Consider the following 25903-nt stretch of genomic DNA (forward strand, 5'->3'; position numbering starts at 1 on the left):
CCATTTAAACTCGTTTATTTTCTAGTTATATTTTCCTTTGATAAACAGTTTCTTAACTAAGTAGAAGCTAGAAAAATCAAAATTTGTTTGAATTAGATTCAAGGTTGATTAAGGAATACAACTGTTTAAAAGAGTTTTATCATGTTCAATCTAGTCATTTTGATCGTGACAAACATGTATTGAGTTAATGTACAAATATTGTAGGATTGGTTGAACTTTTAATTTAGGCAAGTTATATGATACTCCTGTTCACAAATTAACATTGTACTGATTCAATGTTGTGAAAGAAGTTGCTGCTATAGTTGAAAAGCCTAATATAATTATTTAAATATTCATGTTAATTATAAAATCAATCAGCAATACTGCAAGTTTTTCAACCAGAATTACTGTCAGGCCATTTATTTATTAGATAATCATCATGTTTGGCATCTTTTGTTTGATATCACTCATCTCCTTAAACATTTATGCTTCATTTTCCAACGATAAAATTGACATAAAAGTTACCTTGTGACAATAAAACACTTTTTATTGTCAAAAGGTAATTTTTGACACTTTTCTGTGTCAATGTTATCTTTTGAATTTTCGAAGAGTTGTAAAAAATCTATACCAAACAGAGAAAGATAACTTTTCAAAATCAACAGTCTAACCATTCACTACTCTTTGTATATTTAGACTTTAACTAAAGAAAAGAGATGGAATGTTAGATTGAGAGAACCCAATTAATATGTGCAAGGTATAAAATCAAATAATCTGCAAATATTGTTGGTATGGATTCCAGGCATTCACTGTTTAATCATTGATATAAAAAACACATCACAACAGACAGCTGTGTAAGCATTTGTTCATCACTCATGTTCATCATTCAAACTTAATAGAGAACAAATGCTTACACAACTATCACAGCAGATAACTGTGTAAGCATTTGTTTATGGTTTATGGGTTTGATTATGTTTTGTTTCATGAGCTTCAAAGTAAGCATCACAGGGGACAATCCTTTTATGGCAGCTGAGAATCTTTTTGCTGTTTGCAAAGTGCTTAGCATGGTTTAAAACATTTCTAGGATCATTAAAAGCAGAAATATCTAATAAAAATGTTCACACATTTAAAAAATCTGGTTAATGCTGAAGAGCATAATTAGAGGCATTACTAGAAAGAATTACATCATACATGCAAGTTTAAATGAAACATACATATATAATGTGATTCCGTTAAATTAAAAGGCATAGGGGGCAGTTTGATCCATGCGGTGAGATTTTATAGGATACTTTATTCTATAATTACATACTGGGGCTTTATATTGGAGGCTTTGCTGTAACATGAAATTTCATAAAGGAAATTTCACTACATTATAAAAATGCTATTGGCTGTAAAATCTTTTTGCAGAAGGAAGCTAATTTGTTGTTGTTTAATTATATTGGTGTTAAGTATTGCTTAACATTGAAGTCAGGTTACAATGAGTAAACAAATATTAAATCAAGAAAATGTTTAGGAAGTTTTTCATCAAACTCTTCCTTGTTACAAACTGACATATCAAAATTGACTGATGTTGCTTGATCTTTAGTTGGATTTATTTTGTGGTAATATAAAGAGACTCCATCTATTGAAAGAAAACCAGGAAGTGGAAAAAAGAAAGGATTTATAGACAAATATAAAGCAAAATCAATCATTTGCTCCATAAAGGCAAATCTGTGTTAGTTGCAGAGAGATCTTGGAAGAAAGTTTAAATGAAGCCAAGCTTTAATAGCAAAAGTACTTAAATCTGAAGAATATAAAGCATATTATAAAAAGAAAACTCCAAGAATCTTTAAAGAAATGCCTATTCCCATTCTTTAAAAAGCATGATATTTTGGCTTGATTTGGCTACAACATATTTTCATATCAGATAAAGAAAATTTTAAGAAAAAAATGAATAGCAGCTTTAAAAAAGGTAACCCAAAGCAAGATCCAAGAGATGATGTCAACTACTCGCAAAAATATTTGGTTTATATCTAAGCGCCCAACTAAAAATGCAAAAAATGATTGAAATAAATAATTTAGCTTTCTTCTTCAAAAAAAAAAAAAAACTAGAGAAATCTGTTAAGTAGCTCTCAAGTAATTAACAATTAAATGGTGCTGAATTTCATCATGTTCAACCAATATTCTGAAGGTTGATATTTATGGAGGCAGATACACTGTATTTTTAAAATAATTGATATTATTAATCTTTGTCAACTTATATCTATTACAGACCAACACAAATATTAATGTGTAAAAGATATTCTTCTTAAGTTTGTTCTGGCAGTTTGAAACAATAATTAACACAGTTTTAATAACAACCTTAGAGTTGCTAGTTAAGACTGGTATAAAGGTTAAATGGAGAAACATTCTAAACATTCATGTCCTTGGAATCGGCTTGTCACAGCAGTTATTATCTTTTTTAGGGGTCAGCTTGTCACGCAGTTATTTGCTCTTCAGCAAGTAGGAGGTACATACCCCTCATGATGACCTTGTAAACAAATGAAACCAGAACTAATGGATGGTGTACCACCAGGTGCCTGGGCTGAATGTCACTTAAGCAGGTGGATACAAAAAGAGTTGTCTATTGTTTGGTTAACCATCTGGTCAATAACCAAACTTTCACCATTCGGTCAAGAACCCGATACTCGGGTACCCACCTACTGTGTAGTGAAAAAACAAAATTATAATGTACAAAACTTATTGTGAAAGAGAGAAACTTTTTTTCCTTTCTTATAACAAGTTCTAACAAGTTAAAAAATTCTAACTTAGAAACTGAAATGGATATCTGGGTACCCGGTTACTGACCAGATGGTTAAAAAAATTATTCAATATTCTGGGGCCAAAATAAGCTGCCCAGTTCCATTTATTTTCGATGGATATAAATTTCGCACTAAAAGTGTTGAATTGATTAACATTGTGAGAGAGAATGGTGTAATTCTTCTGTGTCTGCCTCCTTATTGCCCATATCTTCTGTACCTGCCTCCTTATTGCACAATCTACTTCTTTCATCCATTTAACTGCTTCTGTTAACAATCTTAATACCACATTATTTCAAAAAGTTTCTCCAGGGACTATTTTCCCATTAACAAAGCAGAGATTTCAAACAAGACTATCAAGGCAGAGTGGAAAAACTGCAATCCTGACATCCTCTTCATATAAAATATTGTTGTTTAGACACCCTGAGTAAAAATGTGCTAACTCTATCAAAAAAAGAAAAAAAAAAAAAAAAAGGCTAAAAATGACAAAACAATTTTGTATAAAAAAAAAAAAAAAAAAATGCTAAAGCAGATGGACAAAACAATTTTTTGATGGCATTTCCTTAAGTACTCCATTATGCCCCAGTTCCTCTCTCTCTCTCTCTCTCTCTCTCTCTATATATATATATATATATATATATATTAAAAATCATGTTATTTTAACAGATTTTGAATAATAGCTTCCGATTATTTTTTTTATATAAAATGCATTAAAAGAGCAGTCTAGTATTTTGATTTTGTTATTGTGTATAACTTTTTCCTGGTTTCTTTGGTACAAACTGTTATCGTCTGATCATTTAATGATTTTTTAGGGAGCATTTAACTTTCACGGTACAATGATTGATATGCCAGTTATCTTTTGAATTTAATTCATTTATAATTGACCTCTTTTCAAATTTGATATAATTTTTTGATAACTTTCATTATTTTTTGATACTTTATTTATAATTTATTGAAATACATTATAAAAATAAAGTTAAGTACGTTTTTAGGATTAACTTTCTGCAAAAACATATTGTAGATATGTAAATTCATAAGCAATTCATTTGAACTGACAAATAGAGAAATTATAAAAAAATTTAAAAACACGGGATCTCTTGAGGATAAAATTTGAAGTGGAAGACCTCCAAAGCTTACAAAACATGACATAAAGTATTTTAAAAATGTGTCTCTGCAAAATCGGAAAAAAACCTCCAGTGAACTAGCCCATGACATTCAGGCTGCAACTGGGACAAATATTTCCTCATCTTGTGTTCAACAACATTTGCTAAAAGCTGGGTTAAGAGGGTGTGTTGCAGTCCGAAAGCCTTTACTATATCGTGGCAATAAAGATAAAAGACTTAAATATGCAAAACAGCATAATAATTGGATGCAAGGAATGTTAAACCGTGTACTATACACAGATGAATCAAAATTTGAATTGTTCGGTAGCAGAAGACGACAGTATGTAAGAAGAAGGGTAGGAGAGGCTTATTGCCCTGATTGTTTACATCCAACAATCAAGCATGGAGGAGGTTCTGTTTTAGTTTGGGGTTGTATTTCATCATCTGGAGTAGATGATTTAATCAGAATTGATGGCAAACTGACAGGAGAACAGTATAAATAAATTTTAAGACATCATGCAATACCATCTGGAGTGAGACTAGTTGGTAATAATTTCATTCTACAGCAAGACAATGATCCCAAACATTGTTTCCGAGTGGCCAAAAAATATTTACAGGACATGTGTGAGGAGGGAGTTCTCGAAGTAATGAACTGGCCTCCTCAAAGTCCAGATTTGAACATTATTGAACATGTTTGGGATTATTTGGATAAAAGGCTGAATATAATCCCAAAATTGTCGAAGAATGTTTTCGAATATTAAAAAGAGAGTGGGACAATATTCCACAAAACTTCATTACAAATTTATATGAATCAATTCCCAGGGGATTCGCTTCTGTGATCAACGCAAAAGGCGGACATACGAAGTATTAACTGTTCTTTCTTTTTGTATGTATTTTATCAAATTATTTCTAGATATTTTTGTTTATAATATGTCTATAAACCTGATTTTTTTTACTTCATAAGTCCTTTATATTTTTACGATAAAATCAAAAATAATTATAAACTTATGGAGGGCTAAAACTTATTCACAGTACTGTATATATATATATATATATATATATATATATATATATATATATATATATATATATATATATATATATATATATATATATATATATATATATATATAGAAAAATTCTGAATGCTTATAAGCAAATCATGTTATAAAAACAAATACAGAGCAGAAAATAATGTAATGTTTTTTTTGCTTAAATATAATACAATTTATTTTAAATAATGCAAACAAAATCATTTAGTCAATTATTTCAAATGAAATCTTTAACCAAGATGATAACAGGAAATTTTCTTATTCTAGGTTCAATCACTAGATGTTCTAAGATTTAAAAAATACAATCCAAACAACTTATCCTAGACTTTTTCCACTAAATTGAGCCCTTTCATACAAAATTAGTAAATTAGAAATTATACCTGATACCATTCTGAATTTTGATTTTTGGTATGATCTGAGCACCAACCATTTGCTGAGCTAAGTCTACCAGCATTTGCACTGTACTCATCACTATATTGAGATAAAGCACTAAGTTGATCAGTTCTTATAAAACCATTTCTCATCCCAAGTGGTGTGCGATTTGTGGAATCTAAAATTATATTTAAAAATCAATTCAAGTAAAATTCAAATAAAAAACAATAATAATCATATTCAACAGCAAATTTTCACAAATTCTATTTAACTTTTCTTATGTTACTGAAAAAAGTTTACCAATAGTGGTGTTTACAGCTAGTGCTATAAATATGTCATATAAATTGTATCAATTTTTTGAAAAATGACCAAAGTAGCTATTTTGCTACCTTAGCAGAAGCTAACAAAAATTTATTGAAACAACTGTTATGAAAGTATAGGCCTTAAAATGGGAGAAATAATTTTATGTGAGAAGTTTGAACTTTTGTTTCTAAGTTGTTTTTATCACTAAAAATGACTGAGTTCCACTTTTTCATGCAACAAGCAGTTCTCTTTCAATATATTAATCTTTCAATTTTTTGGAGTCAGCAGTGGTTTACTTTAAGATACATAAACCGTGGCATTTTTTAGTTTGTTCTGATCATTATTTAAGCCCCCATTCTCCAAAAAAACTATATATGCTAATACAAAGTTACTTCAATACAGGTTCACAAATAACTTAATATAATAAAGCCAAACTTTTTATACCAAACATGCTAAATATAGCATAATAAATGTCATTTGTAATTCACCCATTAAAACTCCTCATACATCAATGTTTTTCCTATAAAAAATGTTTTATACTCTTTTGAAGAAATGCATTTTTCAAGACAATTGTTTAAGTTTCTTGTAAGCTCACTTTAACTTATTTTTTGACTGGGTCTTACATGACAAAAAAAAAGATACACTGATGCTCTACATTTTTTTGGCCCTTTAAAATCCAATACATTTCATGCCAGTATCAATTTATACTCCAATATTTCCCAATTACTGCATATCAAAATCTTGTAAATACCTTAAATTCATTGAACTAAATAAATGGTCTAGATTTATTGAAACTTAACGAAAGACGAATTAATATATTTTCCCTTGCACAACACTTAGGCTGGGGTGTGCTGGAGCTGGAGCTGGAGCTGAACTAATTTGTTTTGGCTCTAAAATAGCATTTGTAAGCTCTCTAGAAAGTTTAGAGGAGGTCCCCTCTACAGCAAAAACAATTACCACAAAGCAACTTATGAAATTCTGATTTAAACCTATACACTCCAAACTTAAAAAATTTTCACAGTTTTGCATTTAGAAGTTTGGTGTTGGTACAAATTGGATGCAATCCCATGTATTGGTAAACAAAAACAAATTCTGCTAATTGAAGTCATAGGTGGATGCTGATATTGGAACATTGTCATACTGCTAAGTAACAAGTAAACATTTAAAACTCTGTATATGCCTTTTTTGTATTATTGCTGGCAATGTCTGAAATTCTTTGATCTGTTTAATAAGATGTTTTAAAATTGTAGTAATAAATTAATAAAATATGATTTAAAACATAAAGTTAGATTTTTTTTTTTATACCACCAAGATTACTAACAAAATAATATTCCATTATAAATACCTATTAAGCATTGCAAACATTCTTATAAACCAAAAAAAGTGCATCAGTTTCAAAAAATAAAATAAAGTAGGAAAATATTAATTAAATATATGAAAGAAGAGAGAGAAAAAATATTAAATGATTAAGATGTACCTTGCTAGTTCAAAGAATACAAACATATGTAAATAACTTCTTTTTTTTTTTTTACTAGCTTTTTCAAAACGAGAAAAGTGTAATTAAAAAGATACACTTTTACAACTAATCATTACAAAAAGATTGAATCTCTAGGATTCAAATAACAATCAATTAAACTGAGTTGGGATGTCACAAAAAATCAGATTTTAAGCTATATATATATATATATATATATATATATATATATATATATATATATATATATATATATATATATATATATATATATATATATTAGATGTGAAATGTTTTTATTAAAACAAATTAGTTTGGCAAGTGTCCTATTTCTTAATGTAGTAACATCAGCACTTAAAAGTAAGTCTTTTTTGGTCGCACTGTCTTGGTTTCTTGTGTTTTTATCCAAATACCAGTCATTTACATATATCCAAAAGCTTCTTTAAATCAGCTTAAAATCTGATTTTTTGTGACATCCCAACTCAGTTTATTAAAATAAAGTTTATATATATATATATAAACTTTATTTTAAAATCAAAAAACAAAAAAGGTAATTCATTATTTGAACTGAACATTTTGCAAAGTTCAGTATTAAACGTTTCAACTTAAATTTAATATATTTTAGTTATGTTTTTAAAACAAGATGCAAATTTACAAAGATAGGGATAAAAACTTTGGAGCGAGCTACTCATGAGCTCTGATTTGCGTAAGACCCTGTCATTGTTTCACTTTCTGGAATACCCCGGACTCCATTTTCAGTGTGCATTTGGCTGGAACCAAGTTCCTTCCCCCTCCAACCACTCCTTGCCCCCTAGCGAGGAGATGATTAGGGAGCGAATGATTTTTATAGTTTTTACCAGCGAAAATCAAAAAATTGTAAAAATGTGTTAGCGGTTTCATTAAAACTGTTTGCAAAATTTTGTGAGGATTGGATCCAATCCTCACGAGATTTTGATCCATGGATCAAAACTGTGTATTTGTAAAAAGAACACACCCACATACAAGCATACAAACTTTGAGTTTTTTATATTCGGTAATATTGAAATATGTTTTGATATTGATAAAGGATATGTTCGGTTTGGCCCAAATTTGGCAAATCCATGGCTCTACTGCAAATTGACTAACTTCGCTCTATGCAATTTTAATGGAAAACAAAAAAATTAAGTATTTACAATCTCCATATTCCAAAATTCTATTTGTTACTTTGCATACAGATTTAACTGAAAAGTATGAAAAAACATATTGATCACATACTATTTCATAGTTTTTTTGAGTTGGCCTATTTAAAAGTTAAAGAATATAAAAACTATGGGGATTGTCCGATTTTTTTGCACGCAATTTTCTTTGTAATTTTAAAAGCTTGGAGTTGATTAATTCTGTGTAATGTAGGTCATGGGCTGCCGAAATGAGGTACTACTATTAACTTCTTGTCCCGGAGAAACCCATTGGTGGGAATAATGTACATGGTAAAAATTTGAAAATCATTCATCGTCGTCCGTAAAAGATATTACATTTTTAGTTAAGTTTGGTAATAATGACATAATCGGCACTCATTACTCCCAAAAGATTAAAGTTTTGAAACTAATCTGTGATATAATGTAGATTAGTTTGTTAATACATACATTATTGATATATGTCTATTCATTTTTAGGGGGGAAAATGAGTAAATATTAAGTATCAGGGAGTAAAAATGAGTAATATGTTATAAATGGTACTCGACATTACAATTTATATAATTAACAATATTTGAGAAATAAATAAAATTGCCTGATGATAGTTGCTGTTGCAAAATTTAAAATTTCGGAGAGTTTGTTGAAGTTAAATGCCCTTACTTTTATTAACAGTTGTTAAAAATATCAAATTTTCCACTAAAGATGCCAAACACTTATAAAACACATGAAAACTGTCGAATATCCGTGTGTTATCCTATGAGAAAGCTGAAAGTGCACTGACAAAAAACATGATTGGCTGAGTGCATTAAAAATGAGAGATGAGCAAATTGTATCATCTGTAATATCAATTACTAATATGCCAAATGTTTATGATATTAAAAGCCCAGCACACAAAAGTATTAAGTTACTCACTGCCCCATTTGGTAAAGGTGCAGGTATCAAACAATCAGAGGTGGGCAACCGTTACTCTTTTTTTGAGTCCGATATCCGATAGTCCGATAGTTTGAGTTCCTAATCAGATATCGGTAGTCCGATAGTTTTCCTAATTAGCCGATTTTCCTAATTATCGATATTTCAATAGTCCTATAGGTTAAAAAACGGTTTTTGATTTTTTAACCCATTTTGAAAAAAATAATTGCAAAGTTTTTCAAAATTGAAAGAATAGCTTTAGATTTACGAGTGCACTACCTTACATACAAAGTTTAATAAAAATACCGTGCAAAAAAAGAAGGCATAAGTTGAATTAATTATTTAACATAAAAAATACAAAAGCTTTGATATCAATCGTCCCCCCTCCTCATCAGCGTCATCCACTTCTCATCCAGCAGATGGAGATTTCCTTTAAAGAACACTAGCTTCTCAAAGTTATCAGCCGTCAAGGAGAATCTTTTTGGCCTCAAAATGTCTGATCCCCTACTAAAGAGCCTCTCCGCAGCAGCAGAAGAGGGCAAAGGGGTATTATATTTTTTAAACATGTCCAACCAGACACCTCTGTGGAGCTGCGGGAACTGGTCAAATGAGATGTGAGTCCTGGTGTTGCCCCTGACCCTGTTCCATCCATCAAAGGTTTTCTCCATGTCCTCTTCCAGGCGGCCCTGAGTGGCCACCATATCGTCATTCCTCATAGAGTTGAAGGAGTCCTATTCAGCACCTGCCATCACTTCAATCTCGCCAATCTCCTCGACATGTCTTACCTTCATCACTGCCTCAGTGAGGATACTTCTCTTGATGTCGGCCTTCATCAGTATGTTCATGAACCAACAACTCCGAGCTGGAAGTGGGGGTGGAGAGCTGTGGCTATGAGAAGGTTTTTATCACTGAACATACAGTACTGTGAATATGTTTTAGACCACTTGTATAATTAGACGTATTTATAATTTTTTTCCTATGTAATTTTTTTAAAGCGTACTTAAGTTTAATAATATATAAGAAAAGTTGAAAGAGTATATTATTTTGAATAAATAAACAAACTTGATGAGGGAACATGAGGAATTTTTTTGTATATTTATTAAAACGATGTGTCATAATAACTACCGACCAAGCGTTCGTCTAAATAAAAGATAAAAATAAACTGGTTTAAACTGATTCGGGTTCATATTCCTTCATTGTTTGTTTTTGACAGTATAAAGTGTAATCATAGAGTGAATTTAGAACAATAATTATTGGTTTTGGTACATTTTTAAAAAAATTGTTATTTTTTATGAACACAGTTAAACAAATTGTTAAAAATAATTAAACAAACTTATTAGTTTGCATTTTTAGATAAATAAAGTGTTTTTTTTTTCATTTTTAAATGTTTAGTTTGCATTTTTAGATTAACTAAATGGGTAAAATATCTTTAATAGAGAGACAAAAAGTTATTGCGCTTCACGAAGAAGGTTATTCGCAGCGCCAAATTTCGTCCAAAACAGGATATTCAAAGACTGCTATTATAGAAATCATTAGAAAGTTTAGAGAAACTGGCTCCCTTGAAGTTAGAAAGAAAAGTAGTAGACCTTCTAAGCTAACAAAAGATGATATTAAATATTTAAAAACCCTTTCTTTAAGAAATAGGATAAAAACATCAACCGATTTGGCAAATGACATTAACACAGCAACTGGAAAAAATATCAGGTCTTCTTGTATTCGACGACACTTTCTCAAGTTAGGATTAAGAGGGTGTGTTGCAATTCGAAAACCATTATTACGGCGTGGCAATAAAGAAAAACAACTTAAATATGCGAAACAACACAAAGATTGGGCCCAGGAAATGATTAATCGGGTTCTGTACACCGATGAGTCCAAATTCGAAATTTTTGGACGCCAATATGTTCGAAGAAGAATTGGAGAAGCCTATCAGCCCGAGTGTTTAAACCCTGCTATTAAACACGGAGGAGGTTCTTTACAAGTTTGGAGCTGTTTATCTTCATCTGGAGTAGGTGATTTGATCAAAATAGAGGGGCGACTCACTAGGAAACGTTATGTGGATATCCTAAGGCACCATGCTGTATCATCCAGAATGAGACTAATAGGTCATAATTTTAGGACAATGATCCAAAACATTGTTCCCGAGTGGCAAAAAATTATTTAAATGAAATGGCAGAGGAAGGAGTACTGCAATTGACCTGGCCTCCCCAGAGTCCAGATTTGAATATAATTGAGCATGAGCATATTTGGGATTACCTGGACAGAAAGAAAGTCGAACATGTTCGTCGAAATGCTGAAGAATGCTTTGAAGTACTTCAAAGAGAATGGCACAACATACCCCAGGATTTTATTACTAACTTGTATGAATCTATTCCCCGGCGAATATCGGCTGTGATTAAGCAAAAGGAGGACATAGTAGATATTAAGAGTTTTTTTATCAAGTTCGACATTAAAAGTTTGTTATTGAAATACATGTGTTTTAATAAGTTTATAATATAGAACTACAAACTGAAATATTAGAGAAGAATTCTCCGGGATTTTTTGAAAAAATGTAAGTCACATTCACAGTACTGTATACTCAAACCTTCCCTTGAAGGCACCCTGGGGTTGTTAGGGTTCTCCAGCAGGTAGTTGATATGTAATTCCGTTGCGGAAAGTTCTAGAACATTTAATGAAGTTATAGATTTAATAGTTATAATAGTTTTTACCAGTGAAAACTAAAGAGTTTTAAATATGTGTTTGAGGTTATTTATGACGGTTTTTAAAGGATATTTTAGGAAAAGTATACGCTATAAATGAAGGAGAAAATTTGTAAAAGAGAGTTTTAGTTTGGAGAGAAGATTATTGCTATTTATTGATTGGTTGATTGCGAAAATAAACTACATGATAAGATGCTACCCCTCTACGATGCTGTTGTCATTCTTCAAGACTACCACCGTGTCCTTCATAAGCTTGATTGTGGGGAGGAAAATTCCCATGTAGGCTTTTTCCTCATACTGTAGACTGTCAAGGCATTCGGGAACTGGGTTCATAATCTTGCAGCACTGAACCAGCAGAGCCTTGCCAGTATCATAGAAGGGTGACAGTTTTGCTTGCGTATGATGATGTTCAGCTTCTCTTTTTGATCTGGATCCTCTAGCACCTGAAGGAGCAAAGCACAGGAGTCGTAGTATGAGTTCCAGCGGGTCTTACCTAGAAATGGTAGTTTTTGCAATGACCTCCTTGATCTGGTTTGCCACTACTGTCCTCTTATTCTGACAATTTCATAATCTCTGTACCTTGCCAGCAGTCTTCGTGAACGGAGCCTTTGCACCAAAGTTCCAACCTGGCACCTTAAATTATTGAAACATAATAGTAATTTCTTTATAATAAGTTTTAAACTATGAAGCATTACTAGCTATAACTTATTCAAAAGTAAGGATTCAAATACTGAATACTAGGACCTGTTAATTGTTAGCTAGGTATTTAGGTACATAGAAAACATAGTTACCAGGGGTGTAACTAGGTTTTTTTCTACATGGTGGGGAGTAACTTTTTTTGTTAACCTACATTAGCCTAGCCTTGCTTAACCAATCCTAAATATGATTTGCTTAGCCTAATCTATCCTACCTTAGCTTAGCCAAACCTAATTCAGTTCGGAAATACTGATAAAACTAATGAGTAGAAAGTTACCTAGCTAACATCTTCTGTCGCCATTAAGTTGACAGTGTGGGCACCACAGCAACGGTGAATGAGCAGCTCCAGGCAGGTCTACTCATCCACCATGTGCTTTAAGACTCGCCTTCCTCATTGTCAGTCTCAGGATCAGAATCCTAGAAATATTAGGTACCTCGGCAATAAAAAACATATTTTACTACTTAAAATTTAACAAAATAAAAAGAAAGATAAAAATCATGTTCAGATAAATTTATTATCTACTAATAGAAAACAATCCTTTTCATGTAACTTTAAACATATTCTCTAACTTTAAGTAAAATAGTTTAACTAATTATCTTTTTTTTATTAAACTATCATTTTATACTAAGTAAGAAGACAAATACAACAGTTAGGATTAACCTACCAACCTACTTGCTCATCCTCCAAGCACCAGAAAGCTTGATCTTGAAGGCAGCAACGTAGTTCGCATCATTGTCTGTTGTTATGCTAACAGTCTTGTGCTCATTGCCTTGGCTAGAAATTGCCTGTCTGCTGGACAAGAATTTCCTTTATACCCAGGACAGCTTTTTTTCTCTTAAGGGTTTTGCAATCACACCAGTAGACAGTCATGCCAAAAAAGCTTCTGTTGTGTGCGGACCAGCTGTCTGCAGTGATGGCCACATGGTTGACTTTCTCTAAGCTGCTGGTGAGGGCAGCTTTGGCCTCGTCTCCTAGCTGGGTAATTTCCATTTGTCAGCTTCCTTCTGGAGTGAACCTTGAAGTTTGAATTCAAGAATTTCAGGAAGTCTCTCATGGCAGGAGAGTCTGTAGCATAAGCTGGCACAATGTTTTTGATGATGAAGGTATAGTATAGCCTACAGGCTTTTTTCTGGTCGAATTTTTCTCTTAAGACAGACTCAATGCTGCTCTGTTTCTTGAGGGGGCCAATATCGGATGTCTCACAGCAAAAAAAGGAAAAAATAAAGGTGAAATTCAGTTTTTTTTTAAGAAAATTTACTTAGGTTTTACTATTTTGTCATAAAAAAGGAAATATAAAGAATTAAAAACTTATGGATCTGGATACAAAATACTGTAAGAGACAAAATTTATACACTAATTGACTAAATAATTAAATTATAATTACCTGGTTCCAGAAGATTGTCTCCCAGGTATAGAGCCAGTACTTAGTGCCTCCAGATGGTGCTGGGTTTTGTAGTGGGCCTTGAGGTTGCGGAATGAGGTCGCAGAGTACTTAATCTACTTGCCACAAACCTTAGTCCCTAACTTTCCTAAGCACCTAAGAGCCATCTTTTTATGGGTTGGGGCGAAGTAAGATCTAATATACTCACAGATACGCGGTGGTGGCATGATGGACAAGCTGACTATGTTGCCTGTGGTAAGCTGGCTGTCTCTGGCTGGAAGTTTGTGGCTTTACAGTGCTATAATAGGAAAACTGGCCATGTTACTGGCTGGAGGTATCTAGTATTATTATCTCCACTTCATCACTCCTCTGGCTAAATTCACTATCAGGCCGGCTTGACATATCACTGTGGCGCATAGCACTAGGCAGCCGACTTCACTTAAATGTCAAATATTTATCCATATCAACTTAATATGATACCTAACTATAACTACTAATAGAAATTTAAATGTAATAAAATGATAACATTAATCAATTAAATAACATATTATAGTGGCTCATAGCACTAGGTAGCCGACTTGATATAAATCTCAAATACAACTTGCCCACCCAACATAAGACGACTTTAAGACGTATGTAACTTGTCTTTAATTCGTCTAGACGTCTACAACTAGTTAAAGACGTGGTTAAGACAGCTTTTCAACACCTCATTAAGACATCTTCCAAAAACCAGTTTAAGATGTCCTTAAGACATCTTAACAAGACGTCTTTCGGAATAACCAGTTTAAGACATCCGTGAGACATCTTGACAAGACGTCTGTCGGAACAACTAGTTTAAGACGTCCTTAAGACATCTTAATAAGACGTCTCTCGGAATAACCAGTTTAAGGCTTCTTTCGGAATAACCAGTTTAAGATGTCTTTCAGAATAACCAGTTTAAGACATCCGTGAGACATCTTAACAAGACATCTGTCGGAACAACCAGTTTAAGATGTCCTTAAAACATCTTAACAAGACGTCTTTTGGAATAAGTAGCTTAAGATGTCTTTAATCGTGGAATTATTAGAGATGGACGTGCAAAATTTTTGATTTTTTGCAAACCATGCTAGTTGCGCATTCTTAAAATCTATTGTTATAAACAATAATATTTTAAGAAATAACGCGGATGATTTGAGATCATTTACTTAAATACATGTATAACTTGAGAGGTAATAGTTAATAAGAAATATCAAGAAGTTTTGTAGCTACCTAGAGCACAATGGTTCCATGTTTAGTGAACTACTCCATCTACCATATTGCTGCAGTCTTCTGGTTTATGAATATTAATGAATTTTCTATTTGGGCTTGCTCCATTAGACACTATAGCCCTTAGTTTAAGTCCGATGGATTCTAATATCGTATATATATATATATATATATATATATATATATATATATATATATATATATATATAACCCATAAGTTTTTGTCAAATAAAGTTTAGTTTATATATAGCTGGTAAATCATGTTATGTTAATGTTAAATACTAAGTTATTCTTGCGGTTTGCCATAAACTGGTTTTGCTAAATTCTTTAAAACTGTGACAAATTATTTTTTCTTTCTTGTATTTATATCCATTTTATGTATAAGTTATTTATCCTTAACTGTATATATTCCTGATGTTAAACATATATATATATATATATATATATATATATATATATATATATATATATATATATATATATATATATATATATATATATATATATATATATATATATATATATATATATATATATATATATATATATATATATATATATATATATATATATATATATATATATATACAGTGCTCGAAGTGGGAAAAAAAAGGTAGCGGGTGGTTTTTAATATTTTCTAATCACCATCCCACCTATCCTAAAATTATAGATTTCGTATTTTGTGTAGATTAAATAAAGGAATTATAAATCCCTAGAGTATCCCTATAGTAAAAAACCTATATTAAAAAAACAACTTGAGGTCCGTTATATTCTTAAGAGACTGTCACCGTAAAATATTGAGTTGAGTTTCACATCAAACGTCATTAAGCAATCAAAAAACAATGATATATTTAAACATTTTATTTTTAAACAAGTCTTATTTTTTTGTATTTACCAATTTTTAAATAATTGAAAAAAAATACCATCACATTGAGGAAAGGATTGGCAAGTTTCAATACTCGAAAAATCTGTCACTTCTTTATTTATTTCAGTGTCATTTTCCAAATTACTTTTAGAACTATCACTGCTTAACTTTCTTTTCCTTCCGCTTGCTAGCCATTTATCCATATTTATAATAAGTAAATTTTTTTAAAATCATAACATTTAATGTTGAGTAAATCTACTGTGTACTATATTTTATTTCACCAAAAAAAAAACTCTAATGACACTTTAACGAAAAAAAAAGCCAATGTCGCTTTTTGTTGCTTGGTAACTTTTTATTTAAAATACAGAAGAAAAGACGCAATGTTTTATAATTATCGATTTAGTTTTTGAACTTTTTACCGCAAATTTTTAAATAACAGCTGAGACTTAAGTTCATTTAAATTCGCATATTGCCGCAAACTTTAAAATTGTTTTTACAAGTTTATTTATAGGAGGAAAATAAAATAAAATTTCCATTAATTTATTATGTACCGGGATGGCATCCCACCCCAAAATATGCATTAAAAAAGGAGTGGGATGGTTTTCAAAATTTAAAAAGGTAACGGGATGGCATCCCGCCCCATCCCGCCTCACTTCGAGCACTGTATATATATATATATATTTATTTATATATGTTTAACAACAGGAATATATACAGTTAAGGATAAATAACTTATACATAAAATGAATATAAATACAAGAAAGAAAAAATAATTTGTGGCAAACCGCAAGAATAACTTAGTATTTAACATTAACATAACATGATTTACCAGCTATATATAAACTAAATTTTATTTGACAAAAACTAATGGGTTATTATGTGCTTTTTATAATAAATGAAATAATATATGAAATATGAAAAACGAAAACATGAAATAACTGGTGCATTTTGCAAGATAATTATAAATTTGAATAACTTTTTAAAAGATTTTGCATTATCAAATAAGTTAAAAAATACCCATTAGAAAATGCACCTACCAATAAACAACTCACAGTGGAATCTATATTGGGGAGCTTATAGAGTAGTCGACGCAAAAAATGGCGGCATATGGGAATAAATCTTAAAAAATACATAAATTTAAGGCTGGTGAACGAAGGACCAAGGAGTTGAATGAAACCAGATCTTGACAAAAAATTATATTTAAGCTTTTTTATGTTTCGCTAATTTTTTTTTAGTCATTTTAAAATTGTTTTTACAGGTCTATTTTATTATTGACAGACTTTGTTTACACGAAAAAACATGTCCAAATTTACAAATGTTTATCTTGAAAAAATGATAAAATCTGTTCGTGCCGATACTATGAAAGTTTAAACTAATACTAAAAGTTTAAACTATAATAATAAGTTGCACGTCCATCTCTTATACATCTATGCTTTAATTCCTACAGATTACGATTTTAGCTGCCAGTCGTATAAGCAACATCAGAAATATGTCTCCTCTTATAGCTGCTGGTTTTAAATGTGTTTTTCCGGATTTCTGCCTCGACAATATGCAAAAGATAAACTAATAATTCAAAAAAATTTTGAATTATTTCGTTAAGGTCCTTGGCTAGGTTATTACAAGCACATATTTTACAGATTTCTGAGAAACTAATCGAATTTAGAAATTAGATTGTTCACTAATGATTAATTTCAACATAGATCTACAGAGAGGCGGAAAGAGAAGTTTTAAAGAAACCCACCTTTACGAATGTGTAATTGGTAAGTGTCTTCGAATGCTGCTTTCCAAAAAAACAATGATTTTCTTGACCTTTTTTTTTTTTTTTTTTATTAATTTTCTCTTTTTAGCGACTGTTCGAGCAACATATCCAAAAGAATTGGAGAAGACTGTCCATAAATTTATTCAGAACATGTCAAAAACGCACCAGCATAACGAAAATCTTATTAAAAATGTAATCATGTACTCTTTTTTGTGGATGCTGTGAAATATTTCTATAGTAAATCATGTCTCTTTTTTTCATTTATTGCATTTTGATAGTTCATATTTTTCACACCTTCCTACATTCAGGCACCACCTTCCAGTCTCTTTCTAACACAATATAAAAATATATATTTATATTGTATTGGAAAGAGACTGGAAGGTTTTATATATATATATATATATATATATATATATATATATATACACACGTCTTTTTAAGCCGTCATTAATACGTGTTAAATAAGAACACTTGAAGACGTTTTAAATAAGACGACTTACTGTGTTTCATTTGAGACCAGTTTAAGCCATCTTTAAGACGTCTGAATTAAGGCAACTTTAGGACGTTTTAGTGAAGACGACTTGAAGTGTTTCATTTGAGACCAGTTTAAGACAACTTTAAGATGTCTAAGATAAGGCAACTTTAAGACGTTTAAAATAAGACGACTTACTGTGTTTCATTTGAGACCAGTTTAAGCCGTCATTAAGACCAATATCAAGACATCTTCAATTTGTCTTTAAGACGACTTGTTGTTTGGTGTTATGGTATCTAACTGTAACTACTTACAGAAATTTAAATGTAATAAAGTAATAACATCAATTAGTTAATGTTACATTTCAATATCAAAGTTTTTCTCTTTAAATTATTAGAATATTAAGTAGATTATAAAAAAAATTACCACGTCAGGAACAGACGTAGTAATTTCAATTACATTTACTGATTTACAGAATACTGGTATAGATCTGTAGCTTTCTCGCAGCGAACACAAAGTTGCAATTCTACATCTTCTCCTCTCTCCCCTACATTATTTTCTAGAACAATTTATACTTCTCAAAATCCATAAAAAACACCCTCAAATAACCGTCATAAAAAAAAAAAAATACTCTAATTATATATTGAAAATTTCCTTGTTAAAAGCCATTTTCACAAGGAAACTATGTAACGTCAATTCTTTTCAGCACTTTATATGATTGCTTTCGCGCAATTCAATTACAGCAGTTCAATTAAAACCTCGCTATATTATTAGCACAGTCACAAACTGACATTATGCCCCGTTTTTGCCAGGAGATTTTCGTCTTTTGTATTTATAGATTTTCCCATTTTTTCGTAAATATTCTAGATTTGTCCCCTTTTTTAAAAAAGTATAAAACCCATCAATGATTGTTTTTCAAATAACTAATGATTTATTAATACTTACATATACCGTACAATCTCTCTAATTCCGGAGTTTTGGTAAGTATATCGAATCTTCTTAATTCGAAAACCTCCATAGTTGGATTGTTGTAAAGTAAAATCTGAAAAAAGCGCAAAGAGAATATGGCATAATGCTGCGGAACAAATACATACACCCAAATGTCGTCGTCTCAATGTTTGAATTTGAACTTTTTCAAAAAAAATATTTTATTTCATATATGAATATTAGGAAAAAGGAAATACGGAATCTGGATGGTCCAATGGTCGAAGTCAGATTTTTTATTTAGTCCGATAGTCCGATACTTTTTGCTTAGTTCGATAGTTATCGGAATATCGGATATCTTTTATTATCAGTCCGATAGTCTGATGTCTTATATATATATAAGGCCGAAAGTCCGATATTTTTTCCTTAGTCAAATACTAGCGGAATATCGGAATATCGGAACTTTTATCGGAAGTGCCCACCTCTGGAAACAACCGTTATTTATTACTGCTGTTTAAGACTTTTCAAAAAACTATGAAAATGTAAAGAAACCTTTGGACTTGATTCAGTATCAAAATAGTTCTTTTATACTCTCCTGTGACATGAAAATAACCAACATGTTAGAAAGAATTATTTAGCATTTGTCACCACTAAAAAAAGACTTTTCTAAAGCAAATAATTTTGAAAATGCAGTTCATCAACCTCTCACTAGTAGCACTGATTCTATCTGTCATCACAGTTACACCCAAAGTGCATGCAATCTTTGTTCATGTTAAACAATTTATTTTGTTAAAGAATATTCCATTCGGAGTAGTGAGCGAGCAGATATCAGTTTAGAGTCAAGAAAGATATCACCTAAAGGCAAATATATATAAGTACACAACAGACGAATTCTCCATGTCTAGGGGAAAACCTCAATGAATGCGACAGTTTTTGCAAAATATTTTTTAAACGTAGATAAAATTGTTTAATATATATATTTAAATATGTTTGATAACCACCGACTCTTGCTCAATGATAAAACAAAAAAATTGGATTTGCATTTGGCTATTGGTAAAAAGAGAGTTTTATTGGAGCATGGCATTTGTCCCATTCATTAAGTATGTCTCATTGAATGGGACAAACATAAAAGTTTAAAAATAAACGTTTTTAATTCAATCATTTTTCAAACTAATTTATTAATTGTAAAAGTAGTTAAATATATAGATACATACATAAAGACCACACAAAAAATATTTTTAACTTTAAACATTTTAACTCTAAATAAATTTCAATCAAAGTAGAACTTTCTCATTTTAGAATATTATATTTAGTTATTTTTATTTAAGTAAAATATTGCAGTATAAAAGTGTGTAAATAATACCCATTACCTATGGGGGTGAAATTAAGGGACTGCAGCATCCCTCTGCTGAGCTGTAAATAATACTTTATTAAATTCATTCAATAGGTAGTATTTTGTCCCATTTAATATGCGCATCACTTTATCCAAAAATGATTAGTCACGCCAAAAATACCATTAGTTAAGCTTTAATGTTTTACTCACTGTAGTACTAGAGACTGCTATCTATTTAAGCATGGAATTTTATTTTCCATAACTTCAAAAATTGCTGCAAAATCAGAAAAACAAAAACATTTTTAAAAATTACTTTTTACATTCGAAAACACAATAACATCCATTGTCATTACGGTCATAGAGCAATTGGATGGATGAGTCGGTCAGTTGAGTTCTTGTTTCTATCAACCTTTGTTACAGGAATTTGAATATCCTTACATCGATGCTTGTATAAGAATCTGAGTTTGTCCCATTCAATAATCGTCCCATTCATTAAGGTTCTCCCCTACCTAAAAACATAAAAAATTGAAAATCTTTTAAGGACGATAATGAATGATTTTCAAACTTTCATAAAATTAAACCTCTTACCATATACATTATTCCCATCAAAGAGTTTCTCCGGGACAAGAAGTTAATATTAGTACCTCATTTCGGCAGCCCCTGAGGTGACAAACCCGCCTATTCGGCGACATAAAACATGATTTTGGGTCAAAAGTGGTGTTAGCCTAAATGGCGGTCAAATAATTCTGTTTTAAAACCATCAAACTCTTGCTATAAAATACTTTATGATTTTCTTTTAAACATTAGAACCTAGAAAACAGGAATGTATATCAGAGTTGGCTAGAACTTGTCTCCGTTTTACATAGGATTAAATTAGAAGAAACGTTTCAAGGTGCCAAGGTTCGCGGGTTGTCTTTAGCACTAGGCTTGTGAAAGATTCACCTTTGCAGCAGTTGAGGGTTGTTTTAGTTAGTAGTTGGTTTTCGTTAAAAGTGGATTTAGTAATAATAGTACTTAAGTGTTAACCAGTAAAATTGTACTTAAGTGTTAGCCAGTAATTCCTTAAACGTCCGGTTGACGAGAAAAGTGGGTCCACTCGTCCGCCACCTGCTCGGACGGCCAAGAAGGTCTTTAGTGATCTTAGTTTATACCATTTTAATGCCATTATCTGAATAATTTAAACGTCCGTTAATGTCCGACTGATTTGGCTCTTGATTTTAATGCGCACGTGTAGCCTCCCACTCCAGTTCCTACTTACACTTTAGTTACAATTTGATACCATTTATCACTATGTTTTTTTTTAGGTTGTAAATTTAAGCCTAACAAAACCTGCCTGTCAATGAATTAACACTTAATTACATCAATCTCTGTAATATAGGCTGACGTAGGCTTAAATTTATTCCAAAAATTATTTTAGAAGTATTTAAACAATATAATATCATAAAATATAAACAATATAATAACATAAAAAAATACAGTATGCGACAAAATAATTCATACCCCTTGCATATTACTAAACTTTGATTTCATACTTTAACGCATTAATTTTTTATTGCTATGAAAAAATAAATACTGTAAGGATGAAAGTGAAGAATAATTCTGTGTTGATCATTATGATGTTAAGTTATTATGTTTGGTTATATTTAGTATATAACATTAAAAGTACAATTCTAAATACGACATAAGTATTCATATCTATTGATTTATTTAGTACTATATGATTATTTTTTATTTTTTTTTTGCTGGTAAGTTATTTAATTTTACTTGTCTTCACTACAGACGTAAAATTTAAAATATTTTAATAACTATTACATTATTGAAAAGTTACGTTTGGCGGAATGACTATAGTAAGCGTTTTAAAAGGCGTGGTTCTAAGAGCGTGAATATTTTTTTTGTGTTCTGTAACGTCATATAAACGTCCGTAGACCTGGTATATTCGTTCAATTTTAGTCTATAACAGACGTTCATTAAGAACTGAAATGGACGGACGAAACATGTTGCATCTGAGCTTAATTTAACTTCTGAATTAAAAGTTGAATAGACGACTCGCAGATGTCCAAATATTTACTGAGTGCGAGTGTGTTTTATCTTAGAGGTGAGAATTAAGAAGACTCTTTAAACTTTATACTTCTTTAATCCACAAGCAGCCATTTTTTCATAAATTTATTTACAGTAGTTTTTTAAATCTCTTACTAGTTTTTTCAAACAAAATTTCGAAGCTAAAAGATATTTAAAAGATACTTTTACTATTTTCAAATATTTTTACTATTTTCAAAATTTCTAAGCTGAATGATATTTAAAACATATTTTTACTACTTACTTTAAATTACCAAGATTAATTCTTGAGATTATTCAGCGTCGAAATCATGAAACTTGGTTTTGTTTATATAAAAGTGTTATTCATCCCTTTCTAGAAATTTACGATTAGGAATAGATTAAAGGTAACATTTTTACGATCGCTTGCAATGTATTAAATTTTCGTAAAAATGTAAAAATTTTAGTTCAAATGATTTACCTTAAACTTAGAGCGGCAGAATGTTTTAGCTTCTGTATATAGTGGTTTTCCCCCCCCCCCCCCCCCCCCCATCATTTGCAGCCGCAACAAGATTCCTTTTTCGGAGGAACAATTTTTTGAGGCCGATATGTTAGTGTCAAGTTTTTAAAATTGCGTTTCACACGATTAATTGCCAACTTTTTACTATTAAAAAAAGGTGATATTGTCAGTGTTATTTTTTTTTTTTTCTAAAATTATCAAATAAAGTTATGAATTTTTTTAAAAAAATCTAAAATATATAAAAAAAGACTTGTCAGTTTTTAATTGGATCAAAGTTTGAAAAGTTGAGCAAGTCGCTCATCCGTGATGCTAGTTTTCAATTCTTTGACCAAAGCATCAAATTCCTAATTTTAAACATTAGATATCGTTAGAAGCTAAAATGTAATATCCTTTAATATCCTTTTATTCCTTAAAACTTCAAGAAAGTTAATCTTGAAAGAGGCTCGAATTGAATTCCTTTTTTACTAATTTATTTTTTTCAAAAATAAAGTTTCTTTTTTTGCAACGGATTTCAAAATGGAAAAAGTGCATTTGTCGGACCAAATACTATACAGGGGGGTGAGGCATTTTTACTTGCTTCAATTTCCGTTGTATAAGTAAATTTAGATTCAAGTATTAAATATATTTTTTTATTAAGCTTCATCTAGTTCTTATGATGCCTCTTCTTATCATGAACAAGACTGTCTTTTTACCTGCCTGCAAAAACGACTCTTTTTAACGACTCAATTTAAGCAAGTTGCTGATTCAATTTTCTCTACTTGATATTTTTAAGATTCTTCTCCGTTATCTCATTAGACTCTGATTACATGTCGAACGTAATTACGAACCGTTTATGTTGAACGTAATTACGAACTATTTACGTTATGTTATCTTGAACTTACAATGATAAGTTTATCATTTTTGACAACCATAATTTTCCCGCTATGATGAAGATTGTCGCTTTACTACTAATTTAATAGAATCAAAAAAAAAAAAAGCGCTGTAAAAATATATTCATTTGATTCTAAGTTAAGAGAACCAAATGAATATATTTTTCCAGAGCACTTTTTTTGCAGAGCACAAATTAAACAGTATAAATCATGTCTGCACGTAAACTGAAATTCACAAGGAACATTTGTAATTAAATTACATTTGAGTTAAAAGTCAGCAGAAATTTGAAAAACAAATGTTTTAAATGGTATGTTTACAAAATTTTGAAAAAAGAATGTTAAAAAATGGATTAATGAGACTTTGGAAAGTTATCAAATGATACTTGTCATGAATGAGTTTATTGCAGTAAAAGCCAATCTTAATTCTCCCAGAACTCTCGTCGGGGCAAGGATTTATATGAATAGGAACGCTATCATTTCAAAAAATTGAGTTTCCCTCCGGAAACAATACCAAGACCTTAGGATGAACATCGTCTGATAAAATAGTTAAATACTTTTGATTTTTTTATTCTAGCATGAAGAGAAACTAGTTAGCGGTCTAATGGACCTTGAAGTAAATTAAAAACCAATTTATACATTTTTTGACATTTTAGAATTGTTAAAATAAAAAAATTATACTGATAAACAAATTACACTTAAAACTCTGTGTATGCCTTTCTTGTTTTATTGCTGCCAACATCAATCTTTGATCTCTTTAATAATACATTTCAAAATTGTAGCGATCAATTTATAAAAGATGATTTTGAAATAAAAGACTAGACATTTTTTAAAAATACCAGCCAGAAAATTGACAAACTAAGGCATGGCCTACTAACAAGAGACACAGTCAAACAGTTATGTAATTAGCAATGAAAATATTCTTCAGAACAAAAAAAAGTGCATCAGCTTCAAAAGCTAAAGTAAAGTAGGGAAAATAGTCATAAATATATGCAAAGAGAAAAAAAATAAAAAAACTAAAAAACAAAATGATTGAGATATAGTTTGCTATTTCAAAGAGTATTTGAGATATATATATATATATATGAGATAATAATTGAAAGAATATTTGAAATAATATACGAGAGTAAACATACAAAAAGAATTGGTTTCAAAGATCATATGCAACATAAATAACAATAAATGCATGATTCATAGATGCCAAAGTTGTCCAGAATTAGATGCTTTAAAAGTATTCCTGGATTTTAAACTACAGGGGGTGGACAAAATAATAGGAACAGCTGAAAACTTTAAATAAATTATCTTAAATGGGCGTTGATCCGCCATTGATAGCAGTTACAACTCTTTTTTTTTTTTTCATTATGTTCTTTTGTACAAATTTTGAATTGTTTTCAAAGGATTTTTGTCCACTTTTCCGAAAAAACAGCTTTCAGTTCATTTAGTGACGATAGTGATGGAAATCAGTGTTTTATTGTTTTCCTAAACCCGCATATGTTCTTATTTGGAAATCACAGTCCCCTGACCTTATGATCAGAGGACAGTGGTTGCCAGATAAAATGTTCTAGTTCCTAAGAAATCTTCAACTCCCAAGTAGTGATCACTTTATTAGTATGAATTTGAGCATAATCATCTTGAAAAACAGCGTTTCCCTCCGGAAACACTACCAAAACCATTGGATAATTATGGTCTGATAAAATAATTCAATAATATTGATTTTTTAGTCTTCCATGAAGAGAAACTATTGGGCCGGCTAATTTCCATGATATAACCGCCCAAATCATCATAGATCCTCCTCCATGACTGACAGTCGGAAGAACGCTATCTAAGTTATACGCGTCTTGGTTTTCATCACACGTATAAGACATGTACCAGAAAAAATCTGCGCGTGTTCTGATGTGGTGTTTACGGAAACCGTACATCATTTAAAATAGCTAACTGTTTTAAAATGTGATTGTATTAATGTTGTTCAAAAT

General features: G+C 30.7%; 2 pseudogenes across 1 annotated transcript in view; both read right to left on the bottom strand.

The window, feature by feature from the left end:
- Positions 1-7807, bottom strand: part of LOC149892536 (uncharacterized) — a 37928-nt pseudogene extending 30121 nt beyond the window's left edge. Inside the window, exons 1-2 of the transcript XR_016449687.1 lie at positions 7713-7807; positions 5289-5458 (exon numbers count right to left, since the gene is read on the bottom strand). The product of XR_016449687.1 is annotated as an uncharacterized LOC149892536 (transcript). The remainder of the gene's footprint in view (positions 1-5288; positions 5459-7712) is intronic.
- A 5498-nt stretch (positions 7808-13305) lies between these two features.
- On the bottom strand, positions 13306-16225 carry LOC149892537 (uncharacterized; annotated as a pseudogene).
- Between the last annotated feature and the right edge of the window lie 9678 nt (positions 16226-25903).

The sequence above is a fragment of the Hydra viridissima genome, unplaced genomic scaffold (genome assembly GCF_058129835.1).
Source record: "Hydra viridissima isolate aposymbiotic clone 2 unplaced genomic scaffold, HvirCarnegie_v1 scaffold_2, whole genome shotgun sequence".
Lineage (NCBI taxonomy): Eukaryota > Metazoa > Cnidaria > Hydrozoa > Anthoathecata > Hydridae > Hydra > Hydra viridissima.